General features: G+C 45.7%; 1 protein-coding gene across 1 annotated transcript in view; it reads right to left on the bottom strand.

Moving 5' to 3' along the window:
* The window catches only part of MINDY4 (MINDY lysine 48 deubiquitinase 4), a 718,486-nt gene that overhangs the window by 209,041 nt on the left and 492,797 nt on the right, over nt 1-16,648 (bottom strand). The window lies entirely within an intron of this gene.

Genomic DNA, 16,648 nt, shown 5'->3' with positions numbered 1-16,648 from the left:
ATTAAGTAGCACAGCAAACAGAGACAGTGTTTGGTAATATAAAACTATTAACTCTAAGTGATCACAGTTACAGGATCGAACGCACCTTAATGATGAAAATGTCTGCCAAAGCACATTCCAAACGTGACTCAGACACAGCATCCCTCCTGCTGTAATTACCCGATTAGCACATGCAAAAAATACCCTACTGCATGGCTGCCTAAAACAGGTCCATACCTTATTATTTTCACTGTATGGGAGGAATCTGGAGTTGAATTGTGGGACTGGGGTTGGACCAGGCCTGAGGCCCATGTCCCAAAAAAGAACCTTTAAGTGCCCTTGGATAATAAAGCACACTGAGCATTACTATCAGTTGCATAAGTCGTCTCCTCCTGTAAACAATTTACAAACTCGACACAGCTGGGGTGGCTTCAGTTGCATATTCTGGACATGGGCATATTAAAGAATACGTAGGAGAGATACACAGGCTATCCTACATGTATTCTGTATGCACTACATTCTTAATGTGTCCTCGAGGACACATTAAGAATTTGTCCACAAAATCTTAAGGATGTTAAATTCTGCTGCTTGATGCTCCCCTTCTCAACTCACCCCTCTAATTCCTCCTATGGAGGGGCATCTACTCATTGCCAGGGAAGAGAACAAGAATGCAGGATTCGGAGGTCACCTTTATGGCGATACTGTTAATCTGATTCTAAGGTCCTTTCTCACCTCCAAAAAGCTCTGAAAAATTATTCTACCAGCAGCCAGAACAAGACACAGAGACGTTTCTGGTGCGGTGGCGCACTGGCCTCGGCGATTAGCGTGGCCTTATGCGGTGTGTGGACTTATGCATTGCAGTGGGTTCTATGCAGCTATGAGGGCTTATTTACAAGAGGTCTGCACAGCCGAAGCGTCCGTTTTCTTGACACTCCGTTGTCGCAGGCCTCTCAATTATATCTATGAGGTGACACAAAGCCACCCTGTGAGGCTTTACGTGGCCTCATTAATATGGAGTAAGGCAAGTCAGCGCGAAGTGCTGCATTGCCTTACTCTGCGTCAAGGAGGCGTTGCGGTGCGTGTTCCCACTCAACACCCATTGAGTTTGACGCTGCCCCAGATTTACAAAATCACTTAAACCTGGGGCAGCATGAAACGCTTACGACTTCTCAGAGTAAGCGTAACGAGGCCTCATATTTCCATGTGTGCTGCATTCTACAGCATATATAGAATGAGGAAAACGCCTCTCTGGGTTGTTTTTGTGCAGGAAGATGCCCCTTCCTGCACAAAAACAATCATGGCAACAAAACAGATACCCTTGTACTACGGTGTCTGCGTTGGAGCTAGGCACCAAATTGTGCACTGGCACAGGCACAAAGGACAGGAATTCGCCGTATTTCATTAATACTGCACATTCCTGTCCTTTCCTTTTAACGCAGGGCAGGGCTACAAAAAGTTGTAAAGAGGTCCTTGGTTTACAGCTCTGAAAAGCACTTTACCCCCTTGCCATGGAGTGATAGGTTACCAATTGATGGGGAACAGGAGAGAGCATTACACTACGACCCCAAATCTGTGTCACAGCTTCTAATGCAAGGAGAGAGACAAGGGAGTAACAGTAGTGTCTGAACTTGCAAGCACATTTTGGTGAAGTCCTTTCAGATACACAGTGCAGTGTAGGATTTACCTCAACATAGGAAATAACTGCTGATGAGCCTGTACTCAAGCAAAATCCCATTTGTTTCATTGTAGCTTCTACTCATGTTCCCTGTAACACAAACAGGAGTAGCACAGTTGTGGTGGGGGATGCTTCAATAAATATACAGTAGGCACAGCTGGGTATTACCCTCTCACCATATGCTTTGGGCTTTCTGGTGCATCATTCCAACTCACAAGGTGTTGCAATGCATGGAGGGCTATTGTACATCAGAAATATACCTTAAGTCATTACACATTCATACTCCTACATGCATTGTATGTACAAAGTATTCCATTTTTTGGTGCATTAGGTGTTTTTGATGTTTTTGTCAGGGCTCAATTGCAATCTGTCCCCAAAATTGTGAACTTCTCTCGTCAGATCGCAGCTCCTGCTCTAGTCTGCCCTCTTCTTTTTTTTTCCACTGTATGTACTGTGGTGTTCCCTTCTTTGTGTTCATGGGCCATGTCCTGGTTTCAGTCGCTGCCTTTGCCAGTGTGAAATGTGCAGCGGGCTATGTTGGGACTGTTAGTGACAACCAGAGACATCCTATTTGCACTATGTTGCTGTCGTTGAGGGGGAAGAGTCAATCATGTTTCTTAGGTCATATTTAAAAATGTATCACTTTTAATAAATGTCTGTTTTGTTTATGCAGTGATCTAATCCGATGTGCTAAAGTGAAACACTTCCTGCAAGTTTTTCAAATTTACAGATACTGCATTGTAGTGTAGTTTGTATATTCCCAATAGGCTATGCACATTGGAATAATATATCCTATAGATGTGACTTAGGACTTAAGTCGACTAGGTCTCTATCAAATATATTTGACTTAATTGTGAGTGCCAGCTAGCTCAGAGGTCACTAGAAACTTTCTCGAATACATAAGAAGGGATTCGTTTCTGACAACTGCATAAACATGACAACTTTGTTTCCCCAAGAATAAAACTGATCTTCAGAGTCGTGGAAACAATAGATGGATATTTCACTCAGTCAATCATGCATGCTTCGTTTCATCAGAGGTGCAGAGAAATAGAGAGACGGGCGTTTTCAATAAAAGTATTTTTTGAACATTCTTCTTTCTCATGCAAAAGAAATTAACTGCTGCAATCATAATACTGGCTGTAAAGTATAATGCGTACAGCAAGAAGAGTATTAGGAAATAATACTGTAAAAGTATGGTATGGTTTCTAAGCTATAAAATACATACATAAATAACAAAGACTAAAAGTACTCAACTGGTGCTTCTGAAATACGCCTACCCCAATGTACCTAACCTAAGTCTAGTACGAGAGAAAAAGTAAGGGAGGTGTAGCATAGGCTTAGTTTCTTTGCCAAGAATCTATCCAAGATTTCTCTTAGGGTATAATCAGCTCCGTACCTTGGTTTAGAATGAAGGAGGTCGGTATCTCTGTCTCCGGACTCGATTTCCCAACACCCCGCAAGGGGAGCTTGGAAACACTGGAGCTGGATTCTCAGCGAGAGAAAGGCAGCCTCTCTGTCAGTGCATCAGCTGTAGAGTCGGATTCCTCCGGCACTTGCTGTAGCGAGATGTGTCGAGCAAGTAGATAGTTGAACTGCTCCAAACCACTGTGTGTTTGCTAGGGCAAGTGTAGGCATATTTATACCTTGAAGGTGCCTGGATTGACGTAAGGTCGGACATAATAATGTCACCAAAGAACGGTAGTTCTTTGAAAACGCCATGATTTCTAGGATAAATCAATATTCAAGAAAGGGGATGTCCCTGACTGCTAAAGCCGAGTTTTCCAAGAAATCGTTGTGGATTTTTGGAACTAGTGGAAGTAGCCATGCCGTATTTGGACTGGATGGGTTATGTCTAAATATGGGTATGATCTCTATGTCTATATGAGGGTAATGTGAATTATACCTATATAAGAGCATGAATCAGGAAACTTACACTAGGGTCCTAAAACGCTATACAACACCCACTCCACTTTCTTATGTTTGATATTACTAAATACTAAGCAGAAACATATCTAAGGCATGTGTTCACAATCCCACCCAAAATACATAAAATGCATTCGAAAATGGTTGTACACGAAAACAAGCATTTCTGCTGCACGCATTTAAAAAGCTTTATTTTCATTCAAAGCATGTAGTGTGACATTGGAAAAAATACTTATCAGAATGAGTCATTAAATAATATTTATGAAATGGCTCTGAAATACAGAAGAAAGGTCGAGACCATTTCATGACAGAATATAAAAACTGTTTTGGTTGTGAACGAGGTCAAATATTGTCTTTTGGAAGTGTTCAAAGAATTCTTGTTCTCTAAGAATAGTTCTACTTTAAGAAGATTACTTTGTGCCAAAAAAAAAAATACAATTTGGAAAAAGTTAATTCGAAGAAAAATAGAGTTGTAAAGTTAGAAGTTTTGTTTTTAAAAATGAAGGTCGAATTCAGAGTTCATCAGAACGCTGTGTGCTAACTTCAAAAGTCACTCTCGCTGTTGTGAGAAAACATCAAATCTTCTAAGTTTGAAAAGAATTTGTCTACTACTGTAGGTGAAAGTTGGACTGCCTCGTTAAGCAGATCAATTGTACACAGATGACAAGCATCGCCGTCAGCGCCAGTCTCATTAGCAATGTTAACAGTAGATGGTACCTGTGTGCCTGTCGGTCCACGTATCTCAACATCAGCTGGTTGTGCTGGTGAGACCTCCATGAATGCCGTCATCAGGATAAGTAGTCGTTGGGGACAACACAATGCATGAGCCATTACCGAACCGAGCAAAGCGTCAACATCCGTTGGCAGTGCTGATGGAAGTCTTAGACAGATGTCTAGCACGCATTCTTCTCCACATAGCAGACATTGTAGAACAGGTAAGATGCAATCTTGTCAGATTGGTCTGAATGAAAGAAACCATGTGGTATCAGATCTCTTAAACGAGCCAAGCCCAAAATTTGGATTATGCGCTCACGACACTTCATTGCCAGGAGAGTGCTCTCGATGGTAATCTGGGCGTCGTTGTTGGATGGCTTGCCATATCGAAGCAGAAGTAGCAAAAATAAAATTCCTGCTTCGAGCCCCAAAACGAGAGGCAGTTCGCCAAACACTGTGTGCACAAAGTTTGGAAATATGCTCAGGACTGCTTCAAAGGGTGCCAACAGTCCCGAAAAAATCGTCTTAAATACATGTACAATACCACTGGTATCAGACATGTTTAAGCTACAACCTAACATTTCTGCGAAATGTATGGGGCAGTTTGTTGATAATAAGGCATGTATCTCCGCAGAGTACTTTGCAACTTTCAGATCATACGTCTCTTTAGACAAGGTCAGTGGCACCGTTTTTTGTAAAAGAATGGCTTTCATTCTGCTGAAAGTATCAATTCGAATTGAAGAGATGTTCAGTGAAGGCCATAACGGCGACTCCCCTTCTGTTTTGCTTTTAGGAAACAATACTTGCATACAACAAGTGACCCTGGCTGACACATGAGATAGGCAATTCCTGGCATCATTCCACAACAGCTGTCTAAAAATTGGATCCATCACTGCTGCCAGAGAACCTTGCAGGTAGCAGGATAAGTTGGTCAAAGAACCATCACAGGCTCTGTGTAAATTAATACCCTGACATAAAAGTGTACCGCTTAATGCGCTGTTACATTATGTACCACTAAGAAATACTTCTTTTCCCCCACTCCAACATTTTTGTGTTCATGGTAAATCCCAGGTTGACTTTATGTATTCTTTACCCAACCTTTCATACAGGCCTGCTGGTATCTGTTTCAAAATTACAAAAAACAATTTGATGGACAGAATGTAGATCAATGTCTTACATTCACCCCAGTACAAGGATCTGGGCCTAAATCCATTGTTTTTTGCACTCCACACCACCCTGGGTTAGATAATGGCTTTATGCAAATCAGCTCTGACCCTGTGCCCCAAGGGAACAGTCCAGTCCGAACTACACAGCCATATCTTTCCCAGACCGGAATCAAGCATCCGAGGACCGGACCGGTTTCGAGGTAACACCTCTCATCAGCCCGGCTAGCTTGACTCCAGTGGTGTGGAGGCTCTGGGACCCACGTCTGAGCTACCCCAGTACACTCAGGGAGAAAATTACAAAAAACAATTTGATGGACAGAATGTAGATCAATGTCTTACATTCACCCCAGTACAAGGATCTGGGCCTAAATCCATCGTTTTTTGCACTCCACACCACCCTGGGTTAGATAATGGCTTTATGCAAATCAGCTCTGACCCTGTGCCCCATGGGAACAGTCCAGTCCGAACTACACAGCCGTATCTTTCCCAGACCGGAATCAAGCATCCGAGGACCGGACCGGTTTCGAGGTAACACCTCTCATCAGCCCGGCTAGCTTGACTCCAGTGGTGTGGAGGCTCTGGGACCCACGTCTGAGCTACCCCAGTACACTCAGGGAGAAAATTACAAAAAACAATTTGATGGACAGAATGTAGATCAATGTCTTACATTCACCCCAGTACAAGGGTCTGGGCCTAAATCCATCGTTTTCTGCACTCCACACCACCCTGGGTTAGATAATGGCTTTATGCAAATCAGCTCTGACCCTGTGCCCCATGGGAACAGTCCAGTCCGAACTACACAGCCATATCTTTCCCAGACCGGAATCAAGCATCCGAGGACTGGACCGGTTTCGAGGTAACACCTCCCATCAGCCCGGCTAGCTTGACTCTAGTGGTGTGGAGGCTCTGGGACCCACGTCTGAGCTACCCCAGTACACTCAGGGAGAAAATTACAAAAAACAATTTGATGGACAGAATGTAGATCAATGTCTTACATTCACCTCAGTACAAGGATCTGGGCCTAAATCCATCATTTATTGCACTCCACACCACCCTGGGTTAGATAATGGCTTTATGCAAATCAGCTCTGACCCTGTGCCCCATGGGAACAGTCCAGTCCGAACTACACAGCCATATCTTTCCCAGACCGGAATCAAGCATCCGAGGACCGGACCGGTTTCGAGGTAACACCTCTCATCAGCCCGGCTAGCTTGACTCCAGTGGTGTGGAGGCTCTGGGACCCACGTCTGAGCTACCCCAGTACACTCAGGGAGAAAATTACAAAAAACAATTTGATGGACAGAATGTAGATCAATGTCTTACATTCACCCCAGTACAAGAATCTGGGCCTAAATCCATCGTTTTTTGCACTCCACACCACCCTGGGTTAGATAATGGCTTTATGCAAATCAGCTCTGACCCTGTGCCCCATGGGAACAGTCCAGTCCGAACTACACAGCCATATCTTTCCCAGACCGGAATCAAGCATCCGAGGACCGGACCGGTTTCGAGGTAACACCTCTCATCAGCCCGGCTAGCTTGACTCCAGTGGTGTGGAGGCTCTGGGACCCACATCTGAGCTACCCCAGTACACTCAGGGAGAAAATTACAAAAAACAATTTGATGGACAGAATGTAGATCAATGTCTTACATTCACCCCAGTACAAGGATCTGGGCCTAAATCCATCGTTTTTTGCACTTCACACCACCCTGGGTTAGATAATGGCTTTATGCAAATCAGCTCTGACCCTGTGCCCCATGGGAACAGTCCAGTCCGAACTACACAGCCATATCTTTCCCAGACCGGAATCAAGCATCCGAGGACCGGACCGGTTTCGAGGTAACACCTCTCATCAGCCCGGCTAGCTTGACTCCAGTGGTGTGGAGGCTCTGGGACCCACGTCTGAGCTACCCCAGTACTCTCAGGGAGAAAATTACAAAAAACAATTTGATGGACAGAATGTAGATCAATGTCTTACATTCACCCCAGTACAAGGATCTGGGCCTAAATCCATCGTTTTTTGCACTCCACACCACCCTGGGTTAGATAATGGCTTTATGCAAATCAGCTCTGACCCTGTGCCCCATGGGAACAGTCCAGTCCGAACTACACAGCCATATCTTTCCCAGACCGGAATCAAGCATCCGAGGACCGGACCGGTTTCGAGGTAACACCTCTCATCAGCCCGGCTAGCTTGACTCCAGTGGTGTGGAGGCTCTGGGACCCACGTCTGAGCTACCCCAGTACACTCAGGGAGAAAATTACAAAAAACAATTTGATGGACAGAATGTAGATCAATGTCTTACATTCACCACAGTACAAGGATCTGGGCCTAAATCCATCGTTTTTTGCACTCCACACCACCCTGGGTTAGATAATGGCTTTATGCAAATCAGCTCTGACCCTGTGCCCCATGGGAACAGTCCAGTCCGAACTACACAGCCATATCTTTCCCAGACCGGAATCAAGCATCCGAGGACCGGACCGGTTTCGAGGTAACACCTCTCATCAGCCCGGCTAGCTTGACTCCAGTGGTGTGGAGGCTCTGGGACCCACGTCTGAGCTACCCCAGAACACTCAGGGAGAAAATTACAAAAAACAATTTGATGGACAGAATGTAGATCAATGTCTTACATTCACCCCAGTACAAGGATCTGGGCCTAAATCCATCATTTTTTGCACTCCACACCACCCTGGGTTAGATAATGGCTTTATGCAAATCAGCTCTGACCCTGTGCCCCATGGGAACAGTCCAGTCCGAACTACACAGCCATATCTTTCCCAGACCGGAATCAAGCATCCGAAGACCGGACCGGTTTCGAGGTAACACCTCTCATCAGCCCGGCTAGCTTGACTCCAGTGGTGTGGAGGCTCTGGGACCCACGTCTGAGCTACCCCAGTACACTCAGGGAGAAAATTACAAAAAACAATTTAATGGACAGAATGTAGATCAATGTCTTACATTCACCCCAGTACAAGGATCTGGGCCTAAATCCATCGTTTTTTGCACTCCACACCACCCTGGGTTAGATAATGGCTTTATGCAAATCAGCTCTGACCCTGTGCCCCATGGGAACAGTCCAGTCCGAACTACACAGCCATATCTTTCCCAGACCGGAATCAAGCATCCGAGGACCGGACTGGTTTCGAGGTAACACCTCATCAGCCCGGCTAGCTTGACTCCAGTGGTGTGGAGGCTCTGGGACCCACGTCTGAGCTACCCCAGAACACTCAGGGAGAAAATTACAAAAAACAATTTGATGGACAGAATGTAGATCAATGTCTTACATTCACCCCAGTACAAGGATCTGGGCCTAAATCCATCGTTTTTTGCACTCCACACCACCCTGGGTTAGATAATGGCTTTATGCAAATCAGCTCTGACCCTGTGCCCCATGGGAACAGTCCAGTCCGAACTACACAGCCATATCTTTCCCAGACCGGAATCAAGCATCCGAGGACCGGGCCGGTTTCGAGGTAACACCTCTCATCAGCCCGGCTAGCTTGACTCCAGTGGTGTGGAGGCTCTGGGACCCACGTCTGAGCTACCCCAGTACACTCAGGGAGAAAATTACAAAAAACAATTTGATGGACAGATTTGTTTGCAAAGGTATCTGTTTCAAAGCAATACTGAAACTGGAAAATCATCACTGACAGCGTAATGGTGAAATGTATTATCCATTCTATGGCTGGATTCTCAGAAACAGTCAATGGTAATGTTAGAACTGGGATTTCTGGTTGGCTAAGGCGTATGCCAAAGCCAGGCAGAAACCACCATTCTAGTCAAGGCAAGGGAGTCACACGCCAAGATAACCCCTGCTCACCCCCTTGGTAGCTTGGCACGAGCAGACAGGCTTATCCCAGAGGCAATGTGTAAAGCATTTGCGCACGCAACCAACAGCAACAACATCCTAGGCACACCACAAAAGGAACTCCACACAAGGTTATATAAAAATAACTTTTGTATTGTCAAAACACATCAGATAGTAATCACACAATATACATTGTACCAACTGGCACGGGCAATATTCACAAGGGATTATTTACACCAGGACAGGGCCATGTGGGCCACTGTCAGAATCAACACTTATTCGAACGAGCACTTAGAATAACTGTCACACCAAATAGCGATTATAGATCACAACCAGTAACCACTGGTAACAGGTAGGTACACACTACGCAATACTAATAACCATAGGCATAGATCACGCATGGACACATAACCTCTCTAGTATAACATACTAGGCAAAACAAACTTCTAAGCATGAGCACCTTTTGAAGTATAACACAAGCATAAAGACAAAGCACATTACGCAGCAATCACATTTAGACCTAAACAGTATAACTGCAGGAGGCAATTTCTCACTAGTTTAAACACATTAGACTCTGCCTCCTAAGAATAAATCACATTTAGGGGCGTAACTCACAGTGAAACATAATCTCACTAACATAAACCTCCATAGGTTTAACCATCTCTAGAGGCATCAATACATGGTGAATAAAATATACTAAATGCATTATATTTCCTAGCACCACATTTAAAGCACATGAATCACATTAGGCAATCATCACAAACCTAGTAATCACATTGCGCAAAAATCCCATTAGGGCCTTGCGCCCTATCCACATACCAGCCCCCTGGCCAACTGCCATCCCAAGAAGGGGCTCAAATGCCGTGTGTCCAGAATGTCAGGGCGCGCTGCCATTGTAGCGCCAGCCAGGGGTGCGCCACCGGCGCAAACCTAAACGTTGCAGCTGCCCACTACTTGCTGAGCAGCTGATGACAATCACAAGGGCCTAAACGCTGCAGCTGGCACTAAGTGCTGCGCAGCTGTGACAGGCCAAGGTAGGGGCGAAGGAGTGCGACTCACTCCTGAGTTCACCAAGAACAGGTCCCCTGAAAGAAAGCCTAAACGGTGCAGCTGCCCACTAATTGCTGGGCAGCTGAGACATCAGTAAAACTGCAGCATGGGCTCTCACTAGCCCTGGAACAACACTGCGCCAAATGCTGGGGCCACACAGGCTCTGGAAATAAAATATGCCACTAGGAGCACTCCAGCTCCTAAATGAATTGTGCACCCAGTCAGAGCCACACAGGCTCTCTAAACAAATACAAAGTGCCCCCAAAACTGGAGCTTTCTGGCTCTAAAACGAATGTGTCCCAAGTCCCTCGTGGGGACTCTGCAAATCAATGGGGACCTCGTGGGAGCCACACAGCCCTAAAACAATTATGCCCCCATAGGCTGGAGTGGTTCGCTGCCATCGGGCCAGCTCTGAAAACGGGCACTGCCCTGTTATGGGTATGGGGGGAGGGCGGGCACCGACAATGAGCCTCGACATGGCTCTAGCCCATAAAACAACAAAATGTGGGACTCTCTTAACAATTATGGCCTTAAACTACACATGCCCCAAAGATCGGTGGAGCGACCCGCTGCCAGACGGGGCCGCTCAAAATGGAGCCATCTCACTGTGCCACGTTGGGGCCGCCCACTGCACAACCGGGGCCGCCCTGACTCTGTCTCCCAGCGGTACCCCTAGGCTCCTTCTGCTCACCCGGGGAGCAAAAGCAGATATGCCCCACGCCGCCCGGCCCAGCCCTGACTCACCGGGTCGGGCTTCATTGTAAGCGACGGCTTCTCCTCATCGCGGGGCTCTCTCCATCACGAGAGCCCCGTAGACCGGCCTCGCATCTTCACCCTGCGGTGGGGGGCCAGGCACCAGCAATGTGCCTCGCGCCCCCCTCCTCCTCAGCGTTGCACTCTCTGGCGCCTGCGGGGCTCTCCCTCCGCATGGGAGCCCCGCACAGGCAGGCGCCATTCTTCTCCAGCCAGCTTTCTCTCTTGCGGGGCTTCCTTCCGTCCTGGAAGCCAAGCCCATGTCCCTCACGATCGTGCCTGACTTCCTGGTCGCGCTACAGCGGCCAGGAGCAGGCTTCTTCGGGGCACAACGAGGGGTAGGTTCCCTCCATCCTTTAAAGGTGTGCCGCGGGGTGGCACCCGTGCCAATTAAAATAAACATCAGAAAGGCGGCCATGCAGGGTGGGCACCTGCGTTTAGAGGCATCAGGAGGGAATCCCTCACGTCGGGATTCCCTCTACAAGGGCTGCAGCCACCGCGCTGCGCAGCCCATGGTCTCCCCTCTCCTGGGGGATAAGTTGAATCTAGCGCTCTGCCAATAAAAAAATAAAGCGCTTCTCAGCAGTCTGCAGCTACAGCACTCACCAGGCGCTAGGGCCATAAAAAGTACAAATAAAGTGCTCCTCCTGGCAATCAGAGCACTGTCCTGTAGGGAGAATAAAGCACTCCCAGGGTGCAAAGAAATAGAAGCACCAAAAGGACCCAGAAGCATCAAGGTGGAGCACAACAGCTCCCAGCAATATAAATCTTCTAGGCATCCAGGAGCAGGTCGGGACCCAGGGAGGCAAGCCTTCCCCTGGGCCCCAGCAGCAGCACGCCCCTGGTAGTTTCAAGTGTGAAAACAAGAACATCTTCAGGGTGTCACAGCACCCTTTTTATACAGCAAAGTCCTTTGTCTACAAGGTGCAGGCAATGGGAGAACCAGCTACAACTGGTTATGGGGAACTCCATTTCACTGGCCAGGCTAGAGATATCAGACGCACCACAGGGGGTGGAGCCAGCATTGTGGAGGGAAAACCCAGCCCTATTCAGGTCCCAGGGGTACCCCTCCCTCACATCAGCATGTTAATCTCTCCATTCACCACCGGGGCAGACCTATCCTGACTCCTGGAGCCAGGCTCACCAGCCAGCTCCAGCCAATCACACGCCAGACACAAATTACACAAACATGCCAACTTCTAGAAGTGGCACTTCCACACTAGAAACAATCATGCCGCATACATCATTGCGCAGCATTCAATCTCATGAGTTCGCACACACCAAACTCGACCCTGCACTCCCCACACATCAGGAACTACCATGGTCACACATATTCCCCATGCATTCCTATGGGAGGGCAGGTCACTCACACCACACACACAGAGAGCGCACGCACTTTACACAGGACCACAGTGAAAAAGTGCGCAGAGACCTAAAATCACCAATACCAGGTTACAGAAACAGGCTAGGCAAAAGCAAAAAGTTTCGGGGTGAACCTGCCAAAAGGGCCAAGTCCAACAGGTAATCTTTCAAGGTTTTCTATGCTCAGCACCATATAGTCTGCTCCCCTTTATGCCAAAGAGATTTGTTAATCTGTAAGATTAAATCCAGTAAACAATGAGGTGGTGTTGATCAGGCGCCAAGGCATATACCTGAACGAAGATTTTGTAACATCCAGCCTAGCAGCATTATAGAACGCAATTGAGATTGTCCATGTTGTAACATGAGCAAGTCCTGTTCTATTATGTCTATCGCAGAGGATACAATGCTGTCCAAAGAATACATTCTGGATAACAGAGTTGTTAACCCATTGTCAACTACAGGGAGAGCTTTCTCTAAATTAATACAATCAATTTCTCGTATTTGTTCTGTAGTTTCCATTTGCTAGACTTTCCATGCTTCATTATAAGCAGCATAAATACTGGCATATATGAAACGTTTATGATGTGGTTTATGAGGACATAGTGAGAAGTCTCTCAAATCAAAGCCATCTTTAAGTAAAGTTAAGTGTCGTTTTACCTCTGTAAGTGTAGATTTTTGTAGCAACTCGAGGCACAGTTTTCCTACACTGTAAGTTGTTACTATCCCTGGATGTTGTCCCAGGACATATCATGGGTCTGGCCTAGTTACTGTAAACCCTTGTGTCTTGTTCAGGAATCTATCTTGACAGTTATTCGTGTCTGTCGGCCATATTAACCATTTCTTCCAATCAGGATCAGTTCTGTTTTTAAGTAAAATAGTTTATACGTCGACCCCTTCCTCTGAAGTGTTTTTACTATCAGCTGTAGGTACAGGTATGGACGGTTTGTTTAAATCTTTTATCTTGGCTAGTCCAAGACAGGATGTTTGTTGAACAGTGTCATTCAAAAACATTATTTGTTCAGGAATAATACAGGCTCGAAATAAAGCTTCTACTCCCTGTACTTGCCAGTCTTTTGAGCCCTAGACAGTTTTTGTTTCTATGTTCTCACTCCAAAAGTCAAAGCCTAATGAGGACAGCTGGGCATAGAAGGCTGCTGAATACATTTGCTTTGTATTTGTTAACATACTTTTCATTCCTGTCTTATTGACATTTTTAAAGTAAAATGTTTCCGGATTTGTGGTATTAAAACCTGAGAAGTATGGAAATTTGTTATAAAATGCTTTTGAGCTACCTTTTGGTGGCGTTGGACAGTGTTCCCATTGATTGAAAGTATAAACATTTCTAGGGCTTGCAGATTTGTGCAAGTAATGATGACCAAAATGACTATAACAATACATTTGTTCATAATCTGATGAGCGCTCTAAATATTCATGGTTTGTAAATTTTGCAGACATCTCTAAATCTGACATCATGTTATTAACAATCATCAGAACATTTCCTAGGTGAAACAAAATCACTCAAGGAAACCTTGAATTGATGTGGAATCTTCAACAGCTCGGCAGGACCATAAATGTCATAATCAGTTCTGTCCCATGCAATAGTACCAGGTATAGGAACGTCTGTGATGTTCACTGATGACAGGTCTCTTTGTTCATGATGAGATGATTTGTGTGGCTTCAGGAGCAAGTTGATGTTCTTACTTGCTGTGTCCATTTGACTATATTGTCCATCTGTCAGCTTTCCCAAACTTAAAACAAGAATGAGCCAAAGTAGGAGAAAAAGTACACCTAACACAATCCAAAATTCAACCCATGATGAAACCAGATAAGTCTTTTCTAGTTGCTGAAAAAGTGCTGTTATTTTGTCTTTAAAAGTTTTGTTTGCTGGCATTGTTTCGGGCTCAATGGGATCCTTAGAAAACGTATCAAAATTTATGAAATAGCCAGAGGCAGTTCTGTCAATTGTTGGTATTGCATCCGGATTACTTGAAATCGCTGGAGCAGCTTGGTCCCTTGTCATATTAGTATAGTCAGAGGCTATATCATTGTAGACAGGAGTGTCTTGACGAACTGTTATTTGGGTTTCTAGAGCCACAAGTTCCATTGCTTTGTTGCATAGTCCTTCTTTTCTTACTGCAGATTCTTCAAAGGTGATGAGTCTCTCAGTTTGAACCTCTTGGATAGTAGCCAGATTTGGCCGTCTGAAACATCTTTGGAGTCCACTGGGCCTACTACTTATTATCGGCCACATGGTGTGGGTTTACCAGGTCAATTGATACGAACCGGTTCTCCTTTCTTCCAGCAAGGGGCGGCAGTAACACTGTTCTTGATCAGTGGATTGCTAGCACAGGAACTGGTTTTCTATATGAAGGCCCAAATTCCTTCTTATCCGCGATCTTTTCTCTGACTAGATCCCTAATCTTTGAAATCCAGACAGGCCTTGCTGGGACAGGTGGTTTTTCTTCAGTGGTCGTTGGCTTCTGTAATGTGTTGCTTAGACTTCTTCATGTTTCATTTAAGTCCTGCAAAACAGCCAAATGGTCTTTGATATCAAAGGGTTTTTGTTCTACCACTGAAGTATGACGATCGAGGTCTTCGACAATCATTCTAGTACCAAAAAGGATCTCATATGGAGTGATTCCACCCAGAGAGTTTCTTGGCAGATTGTTAAGACTATATTGGACACTTATTAGATGTTTGACCCACCCGTCACCGAGCCTAATACCCTAGCTGTTATAGATTGCTTTATGTCACAGTTTTTTCTTTCCACAACCAAATTTCCCTCAGGATGGAATGGACTTGAGTACCGCAATGCAACATCCAAGCTGGCCATGGCCTCCTTGTAAGCTAGAGAGCTAAACGCAGGACCCTGATCAGAATGTAGCATGCCGATTGTGTATGTGCCGATAAAGACCCGTAAATCTTTTATAACCGTTCGGGCGCCAGCTGAGCACTGAGGCTACATCCAAATGAATCTGTCCTAATAGTTGTGGGACCGCATTCGTCCATGCTGACGTCTGCATGTGGATAGTCTAATGCTGTCTAACAATGGTGTCTGTTCTGGGCTGGCAACACTATAGTCAGGTATCTGGTGGCTTTCTCTGCTGTGATGTCTGTTGCAGTCAGTGCAATTAATTACAAATTCATGAACGTAGGCATTCATTCCTGGCCACCAATATGTGTCTTTTAATTCTAGTGTAGATTTAGAGATCTCTTGATGTATCAGACCCTCTCCCATATGTGCTTCTTGAATTAAAGCACCTCTCCGCCTCCTGTTTGGAATTACTCTATCCCCCACTCCAGGGATTCGAGCAAATTGAACGGAGTTTGCATCAATTATGTATGAACTAGAAGCCCGTCCCGACGTTGTCCGGGAGCAATTAGGCTTCAGGGCCCCCTCCCGCCCCGACGTTGTCCGTGGGTACCCCGGAGCCTTCCTCCATATATTGCAGTATTATACCTGTATGTTTACTTTGTACGCTTTTGTAACCTGCACACGTAACTTTTTCCTCCTGTAATGCACCGTTTGGCTCACTTTTTTAATGCTCCGTTTGCTTCCTCTTGCTACCTGCACATGTCACTTTTTCCTCCTATACCTCTATGTTTACTTTCTACGCTTTTGTAACCTGCACACGTAACATTTTACTGCTGTAATGCACCGTTTGGCACACTTTTTTATGCTCCGTTTGCTTCCTATTGCTACCAACACACGTCACTTTTTCCTCCTATACCTCTATGTTTACTTTCTATGCTTTTGTAACCTGCACACATAACTTTTTCCTCCTGTAATGCACCGTTTGGCTCACTTTTGTAATGCTCCGTTTGCTTCCTCTTGCTCACGATGTACGCTTTTGTAACCTGCACACGTAACTTTTTCCTCCTGTAATGCACCGTTTGCCTCCCCGCGCTCCTCACGTCGGGCACGCACGTCGCGGCCGGCGCTTCTTCCAAGGGACTACTTTTTTTTCCGGTAAATAACGTATATTTATTACGTTTATATAGCCTATGTCCATCTGCATACACTGACGATTACAACGATGTATCGGGTGTGTGGATTGGCGCTGTGGTTCCCGAGTTTACCCGCCTTTGCTTGTGGCATTGACAGCTAGCATAGTTTTGCCGTCTATTCTTGTTTTCGAATGAGTGATTGCAGCTACAATAGCCGTTTGCACAGCTGCCTTCGCAGCTTCATCAGCCAATGAATTCCCTTCAA

The sequence above is a fragment of the Lissotriton vulgaris genome, chromosome 10 (assembly GCF_964263255.1).
Source record: "Lissotriton vulgaris chromosome 10, aLisVul1.2, whole genome shotgun sequence".
Taxonomy (NCBI): Eukaryota; Metazoa; Chordata; class Amphibia; order Caudata; family Salamandridae; genus Lissotriton; species Lissotriton vulgaris.
The sequence above is the reverse complement of the archived record's forward strand: the minus strand, read 5'-3'. Positions and strand labels throughout refer to the sequence as shown.